We start from the raw sequence: 16,881 nt of genomic DNA, 5'->3' as shown, positions 1-16,881 counted from the left end.
ATCTAAATATCACAAACTCAACAATAATACATAACTCTTTGTGTACATTCAGCAGTCTGGAAAGACACGTTCGAAAAATTCAAGTTCTTCAGAAAAATATTTTGCAACAAAAGAAAATGGCGTGTTATCGTTCGGCAGCAAACCACTCATGCGCAGATTAAGGGCGCCACGATGTACAAGTTTACGTACAGTCCACTCAGTGGCAGAACATAGCATACAAAATAATCTGGTATTTCATATTAGGAACGTATTCCATATATGGCGCACCCACCCTATATATATATATATATATATATATATATATATATATATATATATATATATATATATATATATATTGGTTTGTTTGTCTTTCAATCATCAACCTATTACCTAGGTAGGTTCATGGTTTGTACGTCGTTATCTTTAGAATGATGTAGGCTTTCGAATGATACCATTTGCATGTATATCGAACTATAAGTTACGGAAAATTTCTCAAACTTCTCCATAAAAGAGGTTGTTAAAAAAATGGGCGCCAAAAGGGAGAACTTACAACGAGGAAACGACCTGTTTGCTACGTGCGCTCTTCAACCATCGCCAAAGATGGCTACACATATAATAATCCTTACGCTCATTTTGATTTTAAAAAGTTCTATTAATTACTTCTACTATTTCTTTGGTAACATTGGATGGAAACTATCAAGTTTATGCAGATAATATGTGGTAAAAAAATATTTTTGCAGCGAGCTTTATTCTATTTCGTTAATTAAATATTCTTCTTGCTAATAATGTAATGAATGTTGTATACCCTGGTTTATTAATTAAGGAAATTGAGGGATTTTGAGTAGTGTGGACCAGTGACCGACTGGAACAAAATGGATGTCATTCGATTCATATTCACACGTACTGATATTCTATTTTCTAGAAAATTCCATTTTGATTTGGAAAATTTACGAAAATCCACCCTAGTAACAGAGACAATTTGCAAACCGCTTGCTGTAAGCTTACATTGGAAGTCGCCAAGCATGTCGCAAGCAGGATTCCAGTAACGAAGTTACATTTGAGCAACCTTGCATTCAGTGTTCCATGCAAGCTTGACGCAAGCGTTTTATCCTGCCGGCAAGTCAATATCCAATGAACGACCAGTGGTGCTATGACGCTCTGTGAAAGGATCTAAAATAACGCCTGCAACTACAACACAAGATAGATTGTATGAAAGCATGTGTTTCAAGTGCAAGCGTAGAAAGCCAAAAGCCAAGCATGCACCAACTGGCCGAAAGATTACTTGCTACTTGGGCATGCAGATTTTCGTTAATTTTTAGAGTCGAAATAGAATTTTCGGGAAAATGGCATATTAACTATTCATGTACGATGAATACGAATCGAATGATCCCATTTCGTCCCAGTCGGTCACTGGTCCATATTGCCCAAATGGTCTAACTTCTCATTTTTGACTCCTAATTTGACCTTGAAGAGGTCAGTTCCAGAAGTCAAAAGTGGGGGTTCACTCGAGCAGACGTCTCTACCAAAATCAAAATTTATAGGTAAAATACGATGTCAAACACTTTTCGCAAAACAAGAAGAGTGTGAATATAAGTAATTTCAGTCACTGGATATCATATTGAAATATATTTTGAATGGTAGTGAACGTATTCTAAGTAAAACTATTTACTGAAGCGGAAGGCGGGAGAATACAAGAAAGCGAAGAAGGTGGAAGTAAACGGCGGGAATGTTCTGTTCGTGTGAGCAATTGACGTTTGCAATGGATGTAATTGTAATGTACAGTTCTATTACAGAAGAACGCACTATTGATGGGACAGAACCAAATTTCAGTGCATACACAGTGTATAGAATCAAAGTGAAGGAATGTTCGTTACTCAATCCCACCGTTAGGAAAAGAGAAAGATCATTTCGAGGGTTACTTATCCGAATATGTGTTCAAGCAATCTACAGCGAAGTTGACAGTTGTCCACGAATTTCTCCTCGCAGCAGGCCGTTTGTACCCGGTAAAGCAGTGAAGTCATTTTGAAGGTAAGAATTTCCTCCGTCGCTGACGCGCCTGCTCCCTACGGACGAACCCACTCGCTCCGCTCGGGCTCTCCTGCTGCGCTCCTGCCCTGACTCGGTTAGATAACATTCGTGCTTTTAGTGGCCACCTAGCACAAGTTGGTTCGTGGTTTATGCATTAGCTCCTCATGTAGTGCATTCTCTGCAAGAAGCAACCGGAAAATGCAATAAATATGTGAAAATTTGGTAGAGCCGTCTGCTCGAGTAATGCCAACAGTGGTGCCATTGGACACAGCTAATCGAATTCTGCATTTTACACCTAAAAAAGGTAAACAAAAAAAGCACGGGACCACGGTAACTCTCTTTTAATTGGGGATGTTACCTGTCACATCCGTAATAGTTTAAAAACTTACCGCCTGCGTGATACGAATAGATGGCGCTAACGAGAGCATTTTAATTAAGCCCAATGTTAATGTATAACGTTCACTTCTACCTACTTACTGGTTTATGGTATTTATTATACGAAAATTTAAGTTTCGAAAATTTAGACAGAAATTTTAATTCTGTCTTCGTTACAATGTTCATAAGTCAACACAGAAGATATCTTGTATTACTATGTGTAGCACATTTTTTTTAAATCCATCGAAATATACTCTGCATTCGGATAGCTTTATTAATTTAATTTATAACATTTTTCGTGGAGAAAAGTGAGAGCTTTGCAAAGAAAAGCAAGCTTTTGCTTCCGAAATATGTACTGTGGAACTACTCAGTTCAGTAGGCAACAATCACTTAACTATTCTTCTAACAATCATTCTGTCTGGCACATACCAAACAGATTCACAAGCTTCCATTCCAAAATATAATTTTGCTAAAGCAGATTTGGAAAAATATCGCCTCTATATCTCGAAGCAACTACAATCTACTGACATTTCTATCACATCCTTAGATAACATTGACTCTATCGCCACTTCTTTAAGTACTATAATTAGTGAAGCTACCGATCTTGCAGTTCCAAAAAGTGGCTTATATTCTAACCGGCTTAGCCTACCTTCTCACGCCGTCACACTTCTTCGTCGTTTTCACGGATTATTTAGAAGAATACCGAAAAACACATGATCAGCACTTTCTACTACTACATCGACAATGACAATGCATGATCAAGCATTACATTATCCCTCGCAAACAGCTAGATTGGAGAATTTCTTGTAATATATTAAATACTACGCCATGAAATGAACTCCACGAAATTCTGAAATTTATTCAAACGGCTTACTTATCATAAGCAAGGGCTCACAGTATCCCATTCTGGTTGATGGTGCATTTCCTACCTCTGATACAGAGAAAACAACAGCTTTTGCAATGCATTTTGTGGTGTTCTCACCTCTTAGTACAACACTTCTTGGTCTTCCATCTCATTGTCACATAACAGTCCCGGCAATCCTATCCGAACATTGTTTGTACCCACTATAGAAGTTAACTAGATCCAATTGAAAAAATCAGAGTTCCTATTATCAGTGATGATATAGTTGATTCTTTTAGAAATCACCGTAATACAGTTCCTGCAGCTCATACTATCACTTACAATCAACTTTGCCAGACACCAACAGCTTTTCATGATATCCTCGCAATGCTCTGCACGACTATTCTAACTACAGGTTTCTTTCCAACGTTTTGGAAGCTAGTAGTATCCTTAAACCTAACAATGATCCTACTCTTCTTGAATCTCACCGATCGATTAGTATTACTAATGTTTTCAACAAGACTCTAGAACACATTATGGTAAAGCGCCTCCACCTGTACTTACTCACTCATCCTAATCTACCATCTACGCAAACTGGCTTTCGATCGTCATTTAGCACAGATGATCAACTTTTAAAATTGTCAAGCTATCTAATTAACGATTACAATAAATGTCTGGCACCTATTTTAATTTTATTTGATATTAGGCATTTATTCGATACTGTTTGGCATCAGGAATCTCTTCAAATTATTCCACATTTAACCAATAACTCACGTACAGCTTATCACCAATTTTTCTTACCGCAGCTCAGCGTTGATACAAATTAATCGAGCAAAATCCTACCACTTTATCCTGAAAGCCGGAGTTCCACAAGGCTCTGTTTTGTCTCCACTGTTCTATATTTTATACGTAGCTGATATGCCCCAAGCTCCACCATCAATCTTCTCTTTGCAGTTTGCAGACGATACCGCATACTTAGCTCTTTTTCGTCTGTAGGTCGTATAAACATAACTTTACAATCAGCAATTGTTAAATTTGTCAATTGGTGCCTCAAATGGAAACTGAAACTAAATTCATCTGAAACAGAAATGACTTTGTTTGGCCTCAAACGCACAAATATTATCCAACACGAAATCCTCAGCGATTACATCTCTCACTCTTAGGCTCACAATTAAGTTTGAAAAAAAAAGTTTTAAATATCTTGGCGTCACCATCGATAAACACCTCAGTTAAAAAGCTCATCTCTCCAATTTGGAAGCTAATATAAGCCGTAAAATCAATCTGTGCGATTTACGAGGAAGCAATTGGAGACTCAGTACACAGCTCATGCTTTATACGTACAAGTTCTTTGTTCGTCCTGGTCTTACTCATGAACATATCACCTGGTTATCCACTCCGCCAAAATTCTATGCCAGATTATAAGACCTCGAACGTCATACCTTGCGTCTTGCCTATTCACTTTCAAATTATTAAGTCCACAAATTCCAACACAAGAAATCTATCGCCGTGCAACTATTCCTACACTTTGCAGCATCTCTACCGTGTTCGTTATCGCTACGTTCAACACCGTATCAATACCGCTTACCCAATCCTTCATAAACTATTAGATCAGACTTCAGCTATATCACGTTACGGATATTCACCAGTCGCTCATCTTGCATTCAATGAAAGTAATCAAACCACTCCTCTCTACAATCCACATCGTTCATTTACAATCACTACCCGTAATATATTGTTCATAGCCATTATTACACTCTTTTGTTCTAACAAACAGGGCTAGGAAACTATACGTAGGAAATAACAATAGGGAAGTCCCTTTATCCTCTACTTTTACATTATTGATTTAGGCACATACACTAAAATTGATTTAACGTATTTTTCCAAACAAAATGAACAATCACTGTCAATGTACGTTTATACGTTATTTACATAGGTAATTTTTATACCAATGTAGCTGAACAAGAGATAAACATCAGTGCGGCAGTGGCGGAAATGAAATGAAATGAAATCTTTCAGTTTAACGTCCCACGTTTATGTCCTTTAAGATAAGGGAGATGGATGATTAAAGGGAAGTGAATGATAATGGAAAAATCTTTAAGTTTTACGTCCCACAGTTATTCCGGTTAGGCTAAAGGAGACGGTGATGACGAGAGATGAGTGAAATGTTGGAATGAAGAAAGTGGGAGGAAACGGGAGAACCCCGAGAAAACTCACGGACACGATGTTGCTCACCACAAAGTTATTTGACCAGGGATTGAGAGAGGGATCCCAGGTATCAAAGGTAAGTGCTCAAACATTAAGTTGCTGTGTCCCCCAGGCTCAGTTCCAGCTCAAGCCAAGCTGGCTGGGCTTTGTGATACGGAAACATCTTGTGCATGATTTTTTTCACGTTCTCCCGTTTCCTCCCGTTTCGTCATTCCAGCATTGCCATCTATTTCATCATCGCCGCCTCGCTTACCCTCGGGGCATAGTTATGGGCCGTTAACCTATAGCATGTGCTGTAATGTAAGGTTTGACGGTGTTACGGAAAAAAAGAAACACACACACACACACACACACACACACATATATATATATATATATATATATATATATATATATATATATATATATATATATATATATATAGAGAGAGAGAGAGAGAGTGGCCCAAATGTAGGCATACAGTCCCGTACTGATCAACTCACTGCTTTTTATATCATTTCTTATTGTTAACCAGCAGGTAGACTTAGTTTCTTTATTATTTTTTCTTAATGTCTTTTTAGTTATATCTTAAACTGGGAACAGCCAAAGCAAATAAACCTATAAGTTAGAATGTTATTCCTGATCAATGTAGGGATATATACCTATTTTTGGGCCACCTTGTATATATATATATATATATATATATATATATATATAGATGTACATGCAGAAAGTTTAGGATAATTATTTATTTAAATAAACCATATTTTATTATAAATGTAAGCTTATTCTTCAGATTTTTAGAGCTGCAAAATTTTTTATTGCCTGTTGATTGAAATTTGGAATACTGTTAACCAAGCCTCGCTGAATAGAGAGCATCGTTACCACATATAATATTTCTTCTATTGTGGTGTTCAGAAGGAAGTCATTTTCTTTAGGATAGAGGAACAATTCTCTCTTCTGACAGTTGTTATTTTGTTAGTTTTTTTTTTTTTTTTAACCCCTTACCGCATGCCGTGCCATATATGGCACATTCCCTGATTTTCAGTTTAGTTTTTGTGTGAGTTATCAAATGCGCCAAATGACTGTTTCGTCTGCTGTGTGTGATATAGACGTGTATGAATAAGAGATTTTGGTGTCATCTGGCATATTCTTTGTGATATTCTGTGTGCATTTTCAATACTGATTATTTTTTTTTCGCTGAACAAAAAAAAAAAAAATCATGCAGAAAGGGGTTAAATGAATATAGAGGACAGGAATTCAATTTTCAGTAACCGTATATTTTTGTCTGTTGCTCTACTGTAAAGAAGCATAAAATCTATTTTCTTTCCTTCCAGATATCATTTAATAAATATTTATACTTGGAGTAATTTGTCTGTGTTTGATCACTGAGAACTAGCGTGAATTGCAGAACTAATTAAGTTTGATGCTGAAATTACTCTGAAGATAGGAATTTCTCTTTAGTGAGTAATAAAAGTATATTCCCAGGTAGAGAGAAAACACGTATAGCGATTGCAAGTATTAGATACTAGCAGCGTTCACCCCGCTTCGCTGCGGTCACCCCGGAACGCAATAAACTTTGTTACTTAGATAATTTTTACTTTTTCGCTTTCAAGTGATATGATAGCAGCGTTCACCCCGCTTCGCTGCGGTCACCCCGGAACGCAATAAACTTTGTTACTTAGATAATTTTTACTTTTTCGCTTTCAAGTGATATGATAAAAACCATAGAAGATTGCAGTAAATGTTAACATTATATCGCCTGTCATTTATGTTAACCCGCCCCGCTTCGCTGCGGTCACCCCGGAACGCAATAAACTTTGTTACTTAGATAATTTTTACTTTTTCGCTTTCAATTGATATGATAAAAACCATAGAAGATTGCATTAATGTTAACATTATAGCGCCTGTCATTTATGTTAACCCGCCGAGTGACACGGTCATGCGGGTTGCATATAAATACGTTTATTTTTATACCTATGATGAACTAACAAAGGATTTGTACGTTATGGACACTTGAATGGTCAATTATCTCAAGACACTGGTAATTAAAAATTAAAGTGATATGATAAAAACCATCTAGGGTCCAAATCCTAATAACCCCCCAAAAATGAAAGAAATTGGTTCAGCCGTATTAGCGTGATGAGCTAACAAAGGATTTGTGCGTTCTCTTTTATATAATAGATTTCTGCTATTAACGATGCTTTATTTTATTTTATTTACTAGCGTTGATTTTTGGTTCGCTAGGTTGAAATAAGGACTTTAACTGCACAACGCCTTAAGTCATATGTTTGGTAAAACTAACAGTAAAAATTAAATATTACTATTGTTGACTGAATTTGTATTTAAACGCAATCGGAAGTGTCATTCTTCATCTCAGTGACTCGGAAAATTATGAATTCAATACTAATATCGGTCAATTTTGGTCATTTATAAATATCTCCTCCCTCCCCCTCCCCTAAGTTGTATCGTCAAAATGAAATGACCAAAAAAGATCCCTGGGCCGACCCTCATCTATGTTAAAAATTTGATCGAGATCGGTCTGGTGGTTCAAGAGTTATCAAGTCAGAAAGGTAGTGACTTTCATTTTTATGTATTTTTCTATATCTCTCGCTCCCCTTCCCTACGTTGCACCGTCAAAGTGAAATAACAAAAATCATCTTATGTGGAAAATTTGATTGAGATCTATATGGAAAAATTATGAGGAAAATTTGATCGAAATCTATATGGAAAATTTGATCGAAATCTATATGGAAAATTTGATCGAAATTTATGTGGAAAATTTGATCGAAATCCATGTGGAAAATTTGATCGAAATCTATATGGAAAATTTGATCGAAAATCTGGAAGGAAAATTTGATCGAAATCTATGTGGAAAATTTGATCGAAATCCATGTGGAAAATTTGATCGAAATCTATGTGGAAAATTTGATCGAAATCTATGTGGAAAATTTGATCGAGATCGGTAGGGTGGTTCAAACGGTGCGTAGTCAAAAACATAGTCTCTTTCATTTTTAATATATACAGATGTTTCATTCTGTAGAAAATATTACATGTACGTTTGCCTATTGAGTCTTCTTAAGTTCAGTTTTAAAGTGTAACCATATTTTAAATCGGGAATTTGATTAAATCAAAATTAAGGCTCCGATTAAGCATTAAAAAAAATATGTACACTGCTGTATATGGTAAGATTGTCTAAAGTTTTCAGTATAATTCTTTCACTCTCACAAATTACTTTCTAAAGTAATAATTACTTGAAGTCTCTGGTTCCATCCTAGTCGCTACAAGTGGGCAGGCTCCAACTGTGTAGTGGACAAACACTGTATGCGTAGGTTTGCTCAGTGTTCTTCTGTTTCCTTCCAGTTTCTTTACGTTCATTATTATTTCATTCTTTCTCATCCTCACCGTTTCCTTAGCCTACGTGGCATAATCATGGGATATAAAACTGAATGATATCATCTCATGAGATTTACGTATACAGCAATGATATATATTGATGAGAGATGATTTTAAATTACTTAAGTGGGTGGAATGGAAAGTAGTATCAAATGATAAGCCTAAGCCCCGTACAGTTTTGCGCAGCTTTTCTTTAGACATATCTCCTAGTTTTTCATATTTGAATCTCCTGATTTCACGGTTGGTACGTATGACAATACTAAAAGAATTTTTAAAAATATATATTTTGCTTGAGAGAAAGAGAGAGAGCCGGAATTAGACATCTATTGAAACCGTGCACATTTTTAGAAACTGCATCGACCTGAGCACAAAATTAAAATACGAAATTATTTAATAGTTTGATAATTCCTCTGTTTTGCTTATTATGACGAATTAGGACTATCTTAAAAACCCGCCATCAAACATAATCTGGCCTCTCTCATAAAAAAAAAAAAGAACAAAATCTGCAGGTCAACAACCCATGACCAAGAGGTCTGCATATACTTTGGCTCAGTGGCGTAACAAGTTTTACTGCGCCCTGGATCGATCGATCGATCATACCCGTCCCCTGCCCCACACATTTCAGCTGCTGGATAATATATATATATATATATATATATATATATATATATATATATATATAGATAGATAGATAGATAGATAGATAGATAGATAGATAGATAGATAGATATAGATTTAGATAGATATAGATATTAACAGATAAAAAGTTATTTTTATTAAGAAACCTAAACGTTTAACTTATCTTTTTCCTAAGTTATTACTACATACTTATGAATTATGTTAATAAGAAATTAAATTGAAAATGGTTTACTGTACTTAATCCAATTTAATAAAAAACAACGATAATAAAAATAAGATGATGCAATAATAAAAAGATGGTAATAAAAACTGTTTCTTTTTTATGGTAATCCTGGATTCTCTTGTATTGAACAATATGGCTTTTCTCAATGTTGCCTCCAGAAGGGCGGAGATAAATACGTATTATGAAGCACTGCAGTCCACATTTTTAGCTAGTGAACCAAATATTGAAAAATGTCTCAAATTTATTTTTCAGACCTGCGGCCCCTCTCAAAAATTCCTGGATCCGCCCCCGGTATTAGCTGTTGCCAATTAACTGTTAATAGTCATAGCGTACCTTTTGAAATGTTTTTAAACGTTCTTTGCATAAGGAACAGTTTTCCATACCCCCTTTTTTTTGTCCTTGCGCCCTTTTACTGTGCGCCCTGGAGCAACTGCTCCACTCGCTCCATTGTAGTTACGCCACTGCTTTGGCATGCATTGCTAACTCTAAGGTTAGGACACTACTCTAATACATGTTTTTGCATTGCCATCCCGACCTATATTTTTTAATATTCCAGGGCGGATAAAATTAAAATGTGAAGATTCTACACTAAGACACTGTTTTGGTATATTACCTATAGCAATCTGACCTTTTTGAGCTTAGGGTAATCAAAACACCCCTCCATCCTCGAAATTATGCCTGGAAGAAACATTGATACCACTCGACTCGTATATTTGTTCTTTGTGAATCAACTTCTTCCAAGATGCCGCGACTCACCTTTCCTACCAATGAGTCAAATGCTGTCAAGTAGAGGAATTCGTAACTATTTCAGAAGCTAACTAGCGATTACCGAAGTGGTTGCAACTGTTAGGGGACATTACCAGAATATAACAGCGATAGAGGTATAAATTCACTTTCTCATGTTAAGAAATAGGTGGCAACGCTCGTTGCAACTGAAAATGGAAACCTCTCTCTTTCGTTTTTTTTTTTTTAATGAATTTTTTTTAAAGGTACAACAATACTGTCTTGCGCTGACAAATAAACGTTGACTTTTATTTTTATTCAAACACATCTCAATACTTTAAAACATTCACGCAGCCTATAGTTCAATCCGTCGCTGGGTTTTTAGATTATAACCATATGACTGTGAAATTAAGATTTCTATCGTTAGCCCTACTACATGACCTTATACCACAAACTTATAAATGAAACTTCGTGGTGAGTTATGCCAAAATAATAACATTTGACATTTTCAGAGAAGCTTACACCTGCGATTGTTAATTTTTAAACTTATTTAAATTGTACTAAGTTATTACCTCTTCGTTTGGAAAATTAAATCCTGTACACTCTACATATCTTCATCCGAACAAATAAACATTCAAAGGAGTGACATCTATTAATCTGCTTTGAAATGTAATATTTACATCATAATGTATATTCACTAAATACCATTTCTTTGAATATTAATTAAATATTTAAAGGTAGTAAATTCCTGCATTTTAAACAAGACTCTATTGTTTTCCCGTGAAGCATAAAATGCCGCTTCAGAGGACAGGAAATGACCTATATATATATCGAAAACAAATTGAGTGTAATATAAAAGTTGAGCGATTGTAAACGGAACCTAAAAAGACGTTGTACATTCTGTATTCTGGAAGCAGTTGGATTTCGCCTTGTCTTTCTTTCGTATTCTTATTACATAAAATAAAGGAGGCAAAAAAGAGATAAAATCATTGGTGCTTTTCTCTCTCTCTCTCATAAACAATGTGGGTTAACAACATTCAGTGACAATGCCTTTCCTGATGTTTTATTATGGAGCAGCCCTCTTTTCTCCCTTTGCTGTAACGGTATCAACAATTATGTCATAACTCCTTCCTCTGTCATAAAAAAAAAAAAAAAACTGATGGTAATGCCAGTTGAAACATCCATCTCCGTTCTTCTTCTTTTCCTTGGGAGTTTTCCCAATCTTCTTGTCCTTTTTCAAATTATATTTTTCCTTCTGTGAGAATATTCACTACATGAAGGATCTGTCACCTTGACACCATAGAGGGAGTCAAGTGTTCTTCATATCGGAGGAATATTAATACACGTGTATATAGAACATCCACATGATGGAGAGGGGACAAAAGTGGGCTGCTTAGCACTCTATTTTATTTGTTTATTTATTTATTTTATTTATTTATTGTGGAGGGACGTGGTTCAGTAGTACAGCACTCATCTCTGGTGCATAGAGTCCCTGGTTCGATCCTAGCCGAAATAAGTTTGTGGTGGATAAGATCGTGTCCGTGAGTTTCCTCGGGTTACTCTCGTTTCCTCCCACAATCCCATTCCACCAATTCTTCCATCATCATTCACTCGATTTAATTATCCGTCTCCTTTAGCCTAAACTGTACAATTGCGGGACGTTCAACTGAAAAAATAATTTAATTTTATTTATTTACGATGATATCAGACACTGCTGACGCTAGTCTACATTGGAATGTTTAACAAATCTAAAATATGATAACATAATGGAATAATGCTTTAACAATAGGTGACTAGAGTTTATCCACTAAAATGGTGTCGTAGTGCAGTTATATACAGCTTCTGAATTAAATAAATCTGCGGGTGTATGCGACATCTTGTATAACTTAGGAATCCTCTAAAACATTTTACCTTTGAAAAAATCAGAAAAAAAGTACATAAGTACTTTTATAAGTGAAAACTATATCATGTTTTTGTATGGTTGGTGGTACCCTTAAAATTAATCTGCACTACACTTATTAAAAGTATATCGTATACCTACTAAGGTTGCCACCTGTCCAAATCAAAATGTAGAGAGGGACACGGCATGCAGTAAATAGAGGGGAAAAATGTATCAGGAACCCTTTTTGCATAATAATGTACTTAATAAAATCAATCCTAGTGAAGAACGAGATCGTCTTTCTAATTGATAAAAGGAAAGGTGAGACAAAGTTTAAATCAATGAGCCCGATAGCATCTGTCCAATTTAAACATTACCGTACGTTAGCTTCTATATAGATTTTATACGTTATGTATCCCCGAAGTTTATGTAATGGAAATACCAAGTAAGCTCAGCGACCCCGAAAACTATGGATTTGGTACTAATATCAGCCATTTTTGATCATTTTTAAATATCTCCCCCTCCCCTTCCTCTAAGTTACACCGTCAAAGTGATATATATATATATATATAAACATTCTAGGCCCGAACCTCATCTATGTTGAAAACTTGATCGAGATCGGTCGGGTAGTTCAAGAATTAGTAAGTCACAAACATACTGACTTTCTTTTTTGTATATATAGATTGTAGTGTATGGTTCAGAGACTTGAACATTACGGAATTTAGAGAAGAAATATTTAGACAACTTCGAAATGGGGTATTGGAGAATGACGGAGAAGATATAATAGACAGAGAAAGTAAAAAACGAAGATGTATCAAAACGGATAGGAGAGAAGATAATGCTTGTACCCAGCATCCTATGTACACTCATGTCCAAAATTATTGCCGCATATCTATAACTGTCTTCTTGTAAAAATATAATTTGATAATGATTTTGCAGGCTACTTTTAATACTGATACTATATGTATAATCGGGAAATGAATATTTGTGGTAAATTTCATAGGAAAAGAATTATAAATACGAAAATTAGAATGAGTAAAACAAAATGTTTCTAAATGGTCAATAAAGTTTTATTTTCGTTTTATTGTTCTTATTTACTGCTCTTTTGACATGAAATTTGCCACATACATGTCTTTGTCGATTATGCACACACTAACATTATAAGAAATACCGGGCGAATTCGATATCAAATTATATTCATAGAACAACATATTTATAGACATGCGACAATATAATAAATATGTTGGTCCGTTGAATTGGACACATCTCGCGATGAAATTGATTCCTTCATACCACTATAGAAGAAAAGATGGAAGGAAAGCAAAGAATAGGAAGAAGAAGGACACAAGTGATCTATGATTTGAAAAAAAAAAAAAAGAAGAAAATATTGTGAGTTGAAAGAGGAAGCTGAAGATCGAGAAACGTGGAAAAAATATTTTCAAACCCAAAACTAAAATAGCATAATAATAATAATAATAATAATAATAATAATAATAATAATAATAATAATAATAATAATAATAATAATAATAATAATAATAATAATAATAATAATAATAATAATAATAATAATAATAATAATAATAATAATAATAATAATAATAATAATAATAATAATAATAATAATAATAATAATAATAATACCTTGTATACTCTTGTAAATGTTCGATTACATCCCTAAATAATACTATTCAAACTTCGTACTACTCTTATGTAAATATTACGGATGCCTTTCCCAATGCTTCCATTCATTATACTGTTTCACTGAATAACAAATGTACACTCATGTCCAAAATTATTGTCTCATGTCTATAAATATGTTGTTGTAGGAATATAATTTGATAACGAATTCGCCCGGTATTTCTTATAATGTTAGTATGTGTATAATCGGCAAAGGCATGTAGGCGGTGGCAAATTTCGTGTCAAAAGAGCAGTAAATAAGAACAATAAAACGAAAATGAAACTTTGTTATCCATTTAGTAACATTTGGTTCACTCATTCTAATTTTCGTATTTATAATTCTTTTCCTATGAAATTTATCACAAATATAGGGTAAAGGTACCGAATATGGAATACTTTTTGTTTCTTCTTTATTTCTCAGAAACGTGTATTCCAGAATAAAAATATTATACATCATAACACTTGTGGTACCTTTGTAAAACAAAATACAGGTATGAAAGTTTGTTCCACATTATTGATATTTTACAATATTACAAACTTGAAAGAAACTCAATTTCCCATATTAGGCACACCCTGCTCCTAATATGGAACACTACCTGTTCTTAAAATAGAATACTAGAACAAAATATGCGCATCTGCCTGCAATGTGACATTTGCATAATTCGAGCATGGGCAATGCATTCGAGCAATTTATTTGCTTATTTAAGAAATAAATTTATTTATTAGTTCAAGAAAAGGAGCAAAGGCCCAACTCCGAGATCACATCGGCCCTTAAGATAAGTCTACGAATTGGAAAGGACTCGGTCCTGACCTCAGGGAAAGAACCATCCCGACATACGCCTGATAGGACTGAGGAAAACCACATAAACTTCACTCAGGATGGGTGGTCTGAGCAGGGATCGTGCCCATGATCGAATTATCCAAATGTCGCGTTGTAGGCATTGTAGCCTATATATCATAACTGGTAGGTCTATAAGACAAGTGTACATAAAATTACATAACATTCTTAAGATAATTAAAATATAAAACAGCAGAAATACCAGAATTTTACGTAGTACTAAGATAATTATCGAACTTGACTTGACTTCATTATTAGGTCTATGTTTGTAAATTACTGTAATAGGCTGGAGTAGCTACAATATCTTTTAACTTGGAATAAGTATGTTTACTAGCTACAACCAATAATAAAAACGGGAATCAAACTACGTGCGACAAATAAAGTTAAACTTTTTCTTTTATAAAGTTCAAACATACTGGATTAGCGTGTCTTATGGCGTCTAAATTTTGATTTCAATTTTACTTTGCAGAACAATGGCTACAAACATATTTTATCCACCTTTCACCGGAGACAATTCGTGGGATTACCTTTTACAAACTGGACATTTTAACTAATCTCCCTCCCCTGCACTGAGCGACTACAATTTACCACAATGTCCGCTTTCCTCATCATCGTCAACATCATCAGTAGGATCACTTAAACTGTCACTACTTTCGTTCAAGTCACTCACTGATTCTTCGGATTAACTATCTAATTTGTAGTAGTGTGAAGCCTTTTCTTTGGCTGTTTCGATTGGATTTTGTTGGGTGGGGCTTAGAAAGCTAAACATCTTTTTAATTACTTGCAATGATGAGGTAAAGGCCCGTTGTGATGAAGTAGAAGCAGCTTCTAAATCGTTTTTGTGCGGAGTACTCGTAAGTATTTTTGCCCATCTTGCTTTCGACTACGTGTGCTACGACGCTGCGGCTGTAGTTGTGGTAGCGGACTCACTACTTCAATCGGTACTGTCGTGCTGTACTCTTCACTTAACACTGTATACGATCCGGCAGTTGAGACATTTGAACAAATAATTAATCTGTGAAAGTTTTATTCGAATTGATTGATGTGCTCAGGAGTTATTGCAAGACAAACAGACACACACAAACAGATACTCACATACAGAGTGTCTATAAAGTCTGGGCAAATAGAGAATTCTAGTACTTTGTTTTTATTTTTCCAGATTGAATGATGACTGACTAAAGAAGAACGAGTCGAGTTGGTACTCTTAATTGGACAAAAAGGATGATCGTATCGCAAAAATGCTCAAGAATTTAACCTTTGACACCCTCATTAACAACCTATTTGTTTTACTGCTGTCGGGAAATTAATCACCAAGTTTAAAGAAACAGGCAGTATGTTGGACAAAAACCGTTTCGTGCTAGGACCTTTCTTCTTTGATGTCCTAACTAACTAGTGAGACTTATCTAAACATGATGAGAGACAAACTGATGTCTCAAATTAAGCGTTTGAGTGAGGGACCTCCAGACTGGTTTCAGCAGGATGGGGCTCCTGCCCATTTTGCTGCAGCTGTTAGAGATTGGTTGAATGACAATTTCTCTCACTGGATTGGGAAAAGAGGTCATGTGAAGTGGTCCCCTCGTTCGCCAGACCTTTCTCCACTTGTTTTCTTTTTCTGGGATATGCTGAAAGAGAAAGTTTATTCGATGAAGGTTAGAAATTTAAATCACCTGACAGAACGCATTACCAATCGGTGTGCTGAAATCGACGGCAATTCAGACCTATTCCATCGAGTTCACCTTAATCTTGCAAAGCGCATAAATTATGCATTGAACAGCACCGAAATAATGTAGAAAATATTATTCATTAGCATTAAATTGACTAAATTGTGCTTTTCCCCATGTATCCAGACTTTATGGACACCCTGTAGACAGACAACACAAATGCGAAACGTTTCGACTAGGAGGCTTCCATGATGCTCGGTCTAAAACAATGCCAGGTCTAATATAACTTACAATTCAGTTATTCTTCTTCACTTCTAGTTCACATACGTATGAACCTATTTAGGAATATTCCATATTAGGATCCTGCTGGTATTTCATATTAGGAAAATCGACATTTTGGATAGTTATCTTCCTACATACGCTTACGTGATT

The sequence above is a fragment of the Thermobia domestica genome, chromosome 12 (genome assembly GCF_964235325.1).
Source record: "Thermobia domestica chromosome 12, izTheDome1.hap1.1, whole genome shotgun sequence".
NCBI lineage: Eukaryota > Metazoa > Arthropoda > Insecta > Zygentoma > Lepismatidae > Thermobia > Thermobia domestica.
This window is presented reverse-complemented; position numbering follows the sequence as displayed.